This window comes from Bremia lactucae, linkage group LG17 (genome assembly GCF_004359215.1).
Source record: "Bremia lactucae strain SF5 linkage group LG17, whole genome shotgun sequence".
NCBI lineage: Eukaryota > Oomycota > Peronosporomycetes > Peronosporales > Peronosporaceae > Bremia > Bremia lactucae.
Window position 1 is genome coordinate 654,588 of NC_090626.1, and position 8,646 is coordinate 663,233.

Consider the following 8,646-nt stretch of genomic DNA (forward strand, 5'->3'; position numbering starts at 1 on the left):
GCATCTCCTGCGCAGACTCTCGTAGAAATCGCTTCGCCTATCGCTCCAAAGAAGTGCGCCTGAAGCAACACTTCGTTGTTCGGTTGCTGGTACATGGCGCGAATGCTTGTCTTAAAGATCGCCCGTGTAGGGAACGCCTTAACATCGGCTATAAGCGCCGAGTAAGCCCACTTTAAGGCCTTACAGCGCAAATGGGACATGGCGTATGACACCATTGGATTATTGTCCTGGATGAGCTGCGCCACACCGCATTGCTCAACAATTGTGTTCACTGCAGTTTCATAGAACTTGAGCGGGTCCATATAAATGGGCCTTGCCTGATGCGGCCGGGCAGAGAGCATCTGAACAGTCCTGTTGAGAGCCTCGCTTCGAGTCTGCTCACGCTTCGGCTCATCCTGAGTCTGAGTGATGGACTCCACCGCAGCATAACTTTGTGCCTCGGACGTGGCTCTCTGCGGTCTGAGCACGAACGTGCTTAGCAGCGGCCATATGAGGGAGTCCATCTCCCCACACATCTCTCCGACCTTCTCTGTGCGTAAAGCAACAGAAAGGTGGCGAATTGAGCATGCCTTCAATAAATTGAATGCTATAACGGTCCATCAGCAAAGAACTTGTCGATCGCTAATACTTGTTCACGAGGCAATGGTCACTGCTTCATGACACAGTATTTCGAACTTTTTTGGCAGATTTTGGGTCGAGTGGCTTTATCCTTAGGCACCTCGCACGGTACGGATTCAGGGACTACATCCTTGAATTCGATAGACTCCTAGGATTTGGACATTAAACGTTCAATCCGAGTCTTCTCATTGAGGACACTTTCGTCCATCGATGAGCTGCTGAGAATCTGTTCGTTCTTAGAAAATACTATTGCCGACCGAGTATCGGCCATGTAATTGTCATTTGTGGTAAGTACGCAGATCTGATTGACTTTGCCACTACGCAGATCTGCTTGACTTTGCCACTACGCAGATCACGCAAGAACCATTTTCGTTTATAGCGTTGGCAATTGAGTTATCTCTGAAGTTAACTTCGGGGGCGCTATCAGATCAAGTGTAGAAGCGCCTAAACTTGATCTGTTGTTTACTAAGACAATTAATATTTCAATTTTCTCTTTGGAACTTATTTCCAAAGGTACCCGAGATTTTTGACCGCAAATTTCTGGGACTTATTTCCGCAGACTCCCGGAGACTTATTTCCTCAAGTTTTTTGGCTGTATCCTCCCAAACAGCCTCTAACAGTGGTTCCACAACTACAGCGAGATCCTCTACGATCGACTCTCCAGTTGATCTAGGACTTTCGTTCTGTTTCTTATAGACAGGCGTTTCAAAATTTCTTGGATGTTGCTTTACAAGCAAACGTCCTCACTCGAGTGGTCGAACTTCGACGATGCCTGTGCTAATGCAGAGCCGTCAGTATCCAATTTCACAGTGTTATGGATTATCATATCACACTGAGGTCTTGTAAAGTCGTGTAAACGACAGAACCACGAGTGAGGCCATCGCACTCACTCGTACGCTTATGGGCGCTCCAAGACGTCCATCAGATGGCCATCTAATGAAGAGAGACAGGCATCGTCACAGCTTGATGCTACCAATTTACGTATGGCGTAATCCTAGGATGACATCAAATTTGTCATCCAAATATAGTACGATGAAATCATCATCGTACTGTGTACCCTATCATCCTCGTTAGAAGATTAGATCGCGCTTAAAAGATTTAAGTCTGCGATCTTCTAGCGATTTGCGTCGAATTAAATTGTTCGACGCCCCACAATCGACTATGAACATTAGTGGCAATTTATTTGCCATTATAATTTCAAGGTGATGAGGTTAACCTTACCACCTGAGGCAGTTCAACACGATATTTGTGTGTGAGGAGCAACTTTCGTCAAAAGGGCTGCAAATTCTTTTGACGTTGCTGGCAATACAGCGCCATCACCCTTCCCCATTAGCTCGCTGTGCTCATCAGTGATGGCAGCGGTATCGACTCATTGTAGTCAGCTGTGAGCGACGGATCTACATCTTCACTGCGATAGTAGGATGGATCATAAAGTCCACATAGCATCGCGACAGCAGCATCAGTAGCTGTCGGCATTGCAAATGAGGCACTACGCGACGGTGAAGTTATCGCTGCACGTGCGCTTCGTGCGTGGTTGTTTGAGTGATCCTTTGACAATGTGACTTGAAGAGCGAGGTTTCTCGCTCTCCACATACGAGAGGTCAATAGGTTCCGGACCTCCGTTCTCTTGTTGTCTCGGATGATGATAAGCTCCAGAGTGGACGAATGCCTGTTTAAGACGGATGTCCTGCTGTTCCGCTACAGAGACCGTTATGAAAGAACTTAATATAGTAATACACTTTTATTTTTTCTCTAATTCTAAAGCCCTAGAATTTACCTAGTCGCTAAGACTTCTTAAATACTTACAGCCTTCCTCTGCACGTCGTGTACGTGAAAAAGTCGAGGCATTCCAACTTCACTGTAATCAGTGTAGACTGACTAGTACTGTTATCGGTACTAACAAAGGGTGCCCTGTTACACCTGGTAGCATTTCGTAGTCCATGCGACAGCCTACTCGCGTTCCATCCAATATGGACATGCCGAATGAAGAAGGAGGGAATTTCAAGCCCCTCAAAAAGGCTAACACGCAACGCGTGAGAGGTTCACTTATTCGAGTGACTTTGAATGGAGAGGGATCGATCGGTCGTGAGAGGGCCAGTCGTTGGCGCCATGCTGTTCGCTCAATGTCCAACTTAGCTGGACGTGTTAAACCTTGAGCCTTATGGCTCAAGCTTCACGACTCATTGGTTTTTAGGTCGTATGAGGTCTTTATTACCTAGCTCAGGCAATATTTAAGCCGCCAAGTGCCGAATTCAAGGTTCGATCCGAGCGCCTGGACTTGAAGCAGGGCAAGCGTGATCTTAACGCTTACGTCCAACATACCCGATATCTGGTCCGTTGTATCATGATCTAATTGATGAGCAAACACAGGTAACTGTATTCATGAAGGGTCTTGCAGACGGGCCTGTCAAGACCCACCTGTTCCGGCTTGAACTAGAGACGCTATACCAAGCGATCTTCTATCACTTGGCTTCGATATATAATAACTAACTATGCAATGCGCCTCCTTGCATATCGCGTAAATGTTGCTTGTAACGATTGGCGGGTTGATTTAATCTTAAATGAAACATTCAACAGGTCTACGTACTTCATATGAAGTTGTTGACCATCCCGTTAAGTACACTTTGTGTGCTTAATAACAATAGGGCAACTTTAGCCCGTTACACCACTCCTCTTAAGAACGAATTTTACATTTTGTAAAAATAGTCAACGGAAGGAATGAGGGATAGCGAGCTGTGTAGCGCCGCTTCTAGTACTGTTCACATTTAGTGTGATATCACATGGCGCCTGACTTGCCACATAAGACGGGCAAAGCTGATGGGTCGTACCCGGATCAGTAGGGCGCTCCGCACCTACTGACCCCGAACGTTTTTTGACGATCCGCCTCGCCGTTGCGATTTTGCAAGAGCGTCCGATCCGCGCGGTTCCTAGCGGGAAATCGATCGTTTCGCTCAGTGTTTCGAGGTAGAACAACACTCATCCAGAAGCGCAACAATGCGAAGGCAAACTTTTCTTACGTCCACGAGGCAATTGAGTTGTCGCCTCCGCTAGCTAGCGCAGGGACCATTCATTAGAGCAGATGCAGCTGCTTCTCAGTCGGGTAAAGATTCAACATCTGTCGTTCAAACCATCATACACAGTGGGTCTGATGCAGAAGTGCCTGAGCGTATAGCTCCACGGACGGCACGTGAATGTGTTAGTCCGTGTCACAAGACAGTCGTATTGAATGCGGCTATGTGACTGGTGATATACCACCTATGCCACCTCATCCGAATAGCCTTATTTGGATGGAATAGTGAATCGCTCCTAGTGCGCTACTATACACGCATATGACTATTATGGCATCTACACTTCACGGAAGGCTCAGAGAAAATCACTTAGCCATGCTTCCCCAAATCTAAGTCGTGTTGTATTCGAGCGAATCAAACTACCATTACGAGGCGGAATTCCTGCGCCGAATTCAGCCACATTCCGATGTGGCGAAACACTGATAGCAGCGAATTAGCTTCTCTTGCTTACGTATGAGAGAAATAATGGGCGGTACTATTTCTCCCGTTTCTTCTCATCACGTCGCTTTTGATCGTTCATTCGGAACTAGCGGAGGGGCAACAATTGGTGCTCCTACTCAGAGGCAGACACCAGGCCCAGTACGTCGGCGCGCAGGGCGTCGAACATTTCCGAAGAGTATCCATTTGTGCCGGTGGCACCCGATGGGAGCGGCGATTTTGCCACCTACCCGCGGCAGCCGATATTGCTTCCGTTTGGTCGCAGGCATTTAGCGCTGCTGAACGACGGACCGGGGATCTTAAAAATTAAGTATCCCGACTTACTTCGGATCTCCACGATGTCCACGCGAAGGACCGACAGGGTTACGAACGCCTGAAACTTCGGCAGGGCCGTTTGAAATAGTTGATGCTGAGAGATCTACGCTACGCCCGTGATATCCTCGCTCTCCAAATCCGTATCGTGGTCGGAGGATAATTCGGCTGAAAGTTTTTTACCTTCCCCGTCTTCCTCACCAGATCGACGCTCGGCTCACAGCGGCGTCACCATCGGTTCTCCTTAGATGTATGGGGGCATGTGATCTCTTCTCGATCAACATACCGTTTCTGACGACCCACGCAAAAGACGAGTGCGTCTTCATATACGGCACAAGGGTGAGCCTTAAATTAAGGTCTACAACCTCCTCGACACTGTAAACGGCCCGATGAAACGCGGCGATAATTTTGTAGTACCTCCAAATAGTTTAGAAACCACATTTTAGGTAGGTTGACAGTACTTAATAGTACTTTTGTCTTCCATTTTAAATCGGTCATTGTTTTTGCGATTATTTTGGTCCGCAATTTTTTTACTTGTCCTGCGCGCTTGCAATCGCGTCACGGACTTTTTGTGTGATGGCTACTCGCTCATCCACAAAGTGTTGAGCCTCGCTCACGGTATTAGCATTAAAACCGCCTATGACACCGCCAAGAGGTCGGCCATAGGACGTAGTAGTCAATAACGAAACATCAGGAGCGCATGTATTATTTGCCGTGGGCCCATACTGACCACTGCTAAACCGACAGGGCAAGTTTTCTTTGTTGACATGATACCCTCACGAAATTATGCCTTCTTTCAAAACAAACGTAGTGAGGGCCCCTTCACTAAGACTCGGGCTGCGTACAAACGAGACTGGCGTCCGAGGACGGCGCAGACCGTTTATATAAAATGGCGTCTCACCCGTACTGGGGGGGACACTCATATGTATAGCGAACACCACGAAGGGCAATTGTCTGCTCCATTCCGTGGGAGTCGCTGTGTGCGCAATACATCTGCCACGATCCAATTGACTCGTTCCGTTTGGCCATTGGTTTGGCGATGATCGGCTGGCGACATGTGGAGCTTGTTACCCAGCAGCTCAAACACATGACGCCAAAAAATCGACGTAAAACATGGATTTCGATCCGATACTATGGATTCGGCCATCCCGTATAGTCGATACACATGATCCAGGAATAAGAGAGCTGCCCCCTTGCCTGTGATCGTGGTGCTACATGGTGCTATATCCACCATTTTGCTCAGTCTGTCAGCAAAGTCAAAAAGTCCCGTCCGACCCTTATGGTCATGCGGCATGCCAAACATGAAGTCCAGACTGACCGACTTTTAAGAACCCGTTGGAATCAGCAGCGGCTTCAATGGCGCACTGCTGGACAGTGCAGGCTTTACACGCTGACACTGTTCGCAGGAGGCCACCCATCTATATAGGCGTGGCCACCAAAATTCCTCTGACACTCGTAAGAATGTCTTCACGGCCAGATGTCCACAAGATGGTGCATCATGGAGCTCGTGAAGGATCATCAGCGTGAGATCTGTGTCATAAAGGACATAGATTCTCAAGGGACCACAAGGTGGCAGCCGATGCTACAATAGGTCATCGCTGTAGCCAAACCGACTAAGCTAGAATAACCTTTCCGTCACCGAAGTGATCCAACAGCAGGCGACAATGTTCGTCTTGACTGTAACTCTTCTTTATTTGGTGGCCAACGAACTTGTCACGTGGTAGACCATCACGGCGTCCAACGTTGACGACTCAACTTGTGCCTTAGCACGAGACACAAGTTCCTGGTGTCTTGCCTCGAAGTCTAGTCTGCGCGATAATGCGTCAGCCAAGACATTCGACTTACCCGGCTTGTATTCAACTTTGAAATTAAATTAGAGAAGTATGTAAGCCCTCTCGCCATTTTAGGCGAGAGGTACGGTGAGTTTATTTCGGTCCACAATGATACCTGATCCGTTAAGCCAAAAATGGTTCGGTGCCAATAGGTACACACGAAACTTCACAAGAGCATACTTTTTTGAAAGCAGCTCCTTGTCATATACAGGGTAATTTAGTTCCGCGGCTTTCAAAAGCCGGGACTGATAAGAGATGACACGGTCAATGCCGTCGTCATCCTTCTGCATGAGCGCGCTGCCAATTGCAAAATAACTTGCATCGCAGACGACGCTAAAGGGCTTATCCGCGTCTGGCAATGCCAAGACCGGTGCCTCAACAAGAGATTGCTTCACTTATGTGAACGCATCTACTTGTTCCTACGACCAAAATCGTTCTGCATCTTTATTAAAAAAGTCAGATAAGGGCTAGTACGCTCTGCATAATTATTGCTGTACTTATGCAAGTAATTAGAAAGCCATAGGAATTGGCGCAAGTCCATCACGTGTCGTGGGATTATCCATTCTTTTACAGCATTTACCTTGTCTGGGTCTGCTCGTATACCATTTTTACCTAAGATGCAGCCCAGCACAGGTATGGCAGGGACCTCTACGACGCACTTTTGCAAGTTAACGTCCAATTAGGCGTCACCTAGAGTCTACAACACAGCGTCCAAATGACGCTTGTGCGACTCTATTCCCCAGGCCATCCTTGGCCCTGCTATGAACAAATATATATCGACAGAGTAATGGGGTGCGTAGGCACGGTGCTGCCGCATCACGTGAGCCACCCCTCATATTGAATTTGCGAATCCGATTTTCAAAACTTGGGGCATCAGAAGCCATTGCTCCACATCTAAGGCACTTTAGATACCTCTTTCATCGTCGATAGCACTTTTCTAAAATGGGCCTATCCAATGGGCCGTGCCGTAGTCCGTTCATTAACATGGGCACCTTAATGTGCTCCGAAATCGGGCCCACAGGAATAGATGCCGACAGCGAGCGCATCTCTGCGCAGACTCTCGTAGAAATCGCTTCGCCTATCGCTCCAAAGAAGTGCGCCTGAGTTGTTCGGTTGCTGGTACATGGCGCGAATGCTTTTCTTAGAGATCGCCAATGTAGGGAACGCCTTAACATCGGCCATAAGCGCCGAACCCACTCTAAGACCTTACAGTGCAAATGGGACATGGCGTACGACACCATTGGAGTATTGTCCTGGATGAGCTGCGCCACACCGCATTGTTCAACGGCTACCAGCCAGTGCAAAATTGTGTGAGCTGCAGCTCCATCGAACTTAGGCGGGTCCATCACAGTGGACCTCTGCTGATGCGGCCGGGCGGAGAGAATCTCAATAGTCCTTTTAAGAGCATCGTTACGAGCCGGATTTCGCTGCAGCATGGCTCTGTGCCTCGGACGCGGCTTTCCGTTATCAGAGCACGAACGTCTCAAACTGCTCCAACTGAGCAACTTGTTGCTCAGGATGACTGCCCAAGAGCCTGGCCAGTGCTTGCTCGCCAACTCTCTGTGCCAAGTGCTCTACCACCTCCCGATGATGTTTAAATAGGTATGGGAAATGAGCCCAATCGATATTGAGGCTTATCATCACTGACACGCTTAGAGAGATGGGTCGTGGGGAGGACAACTAGTGCTACCAAGTATAGGCGGGCGCTACTATAGCAGCAACGCTCTACTTAAGCACACCCTGCAAGCACAGTGAGAAGCGGTTTGATCGTCTTCTCTCACGTGCGGTAAGGTAGTTCGTGCGTGCCCTCATCCAGCGAATTAAGTACGTATCGTAACGGAAGCGGTAATCCGGCTTCACGTGCGCACTTGTTAACTATGTAGGCGGGCACGTCGTAATGCGGCCACGCTCTACTTAGGCACACACCCTAGCACAGCGAGGAAGCGGTTAAACCTGCTTCTCTTGCGTGCAGTGAGGTAGTTGTGGTGGGCGCGTTAGCGACCTCACCCAACACACTAAGAACTCTGGTTAAGTGTCGTCACGGGAGCGGTAATCCGTCTCCTCGTGCGCACTTACCAAGTAGGAAGTAGTTTTCAGACTGATTTATATTTAATAGAATTAAATACAAATACCTATTTTTACCAATTAAAATGTTATCTCTATAGATATCATTTAATATGTATTGCGAGCGTATCTTTATAGATACCTCGCGTAACGGATGACGCTAGCCGTCATCACGGATGACGCTGGGCGTCATCCCTCCTAATGTGAATGCACCCATGTGCATCACATCCACAAGGGTTGGTCACAAATGTGCACCACACCCGAGTGTTGGGTCTAATTACTATTATTTAGTAATTGACCATCCCCTTAAGTAC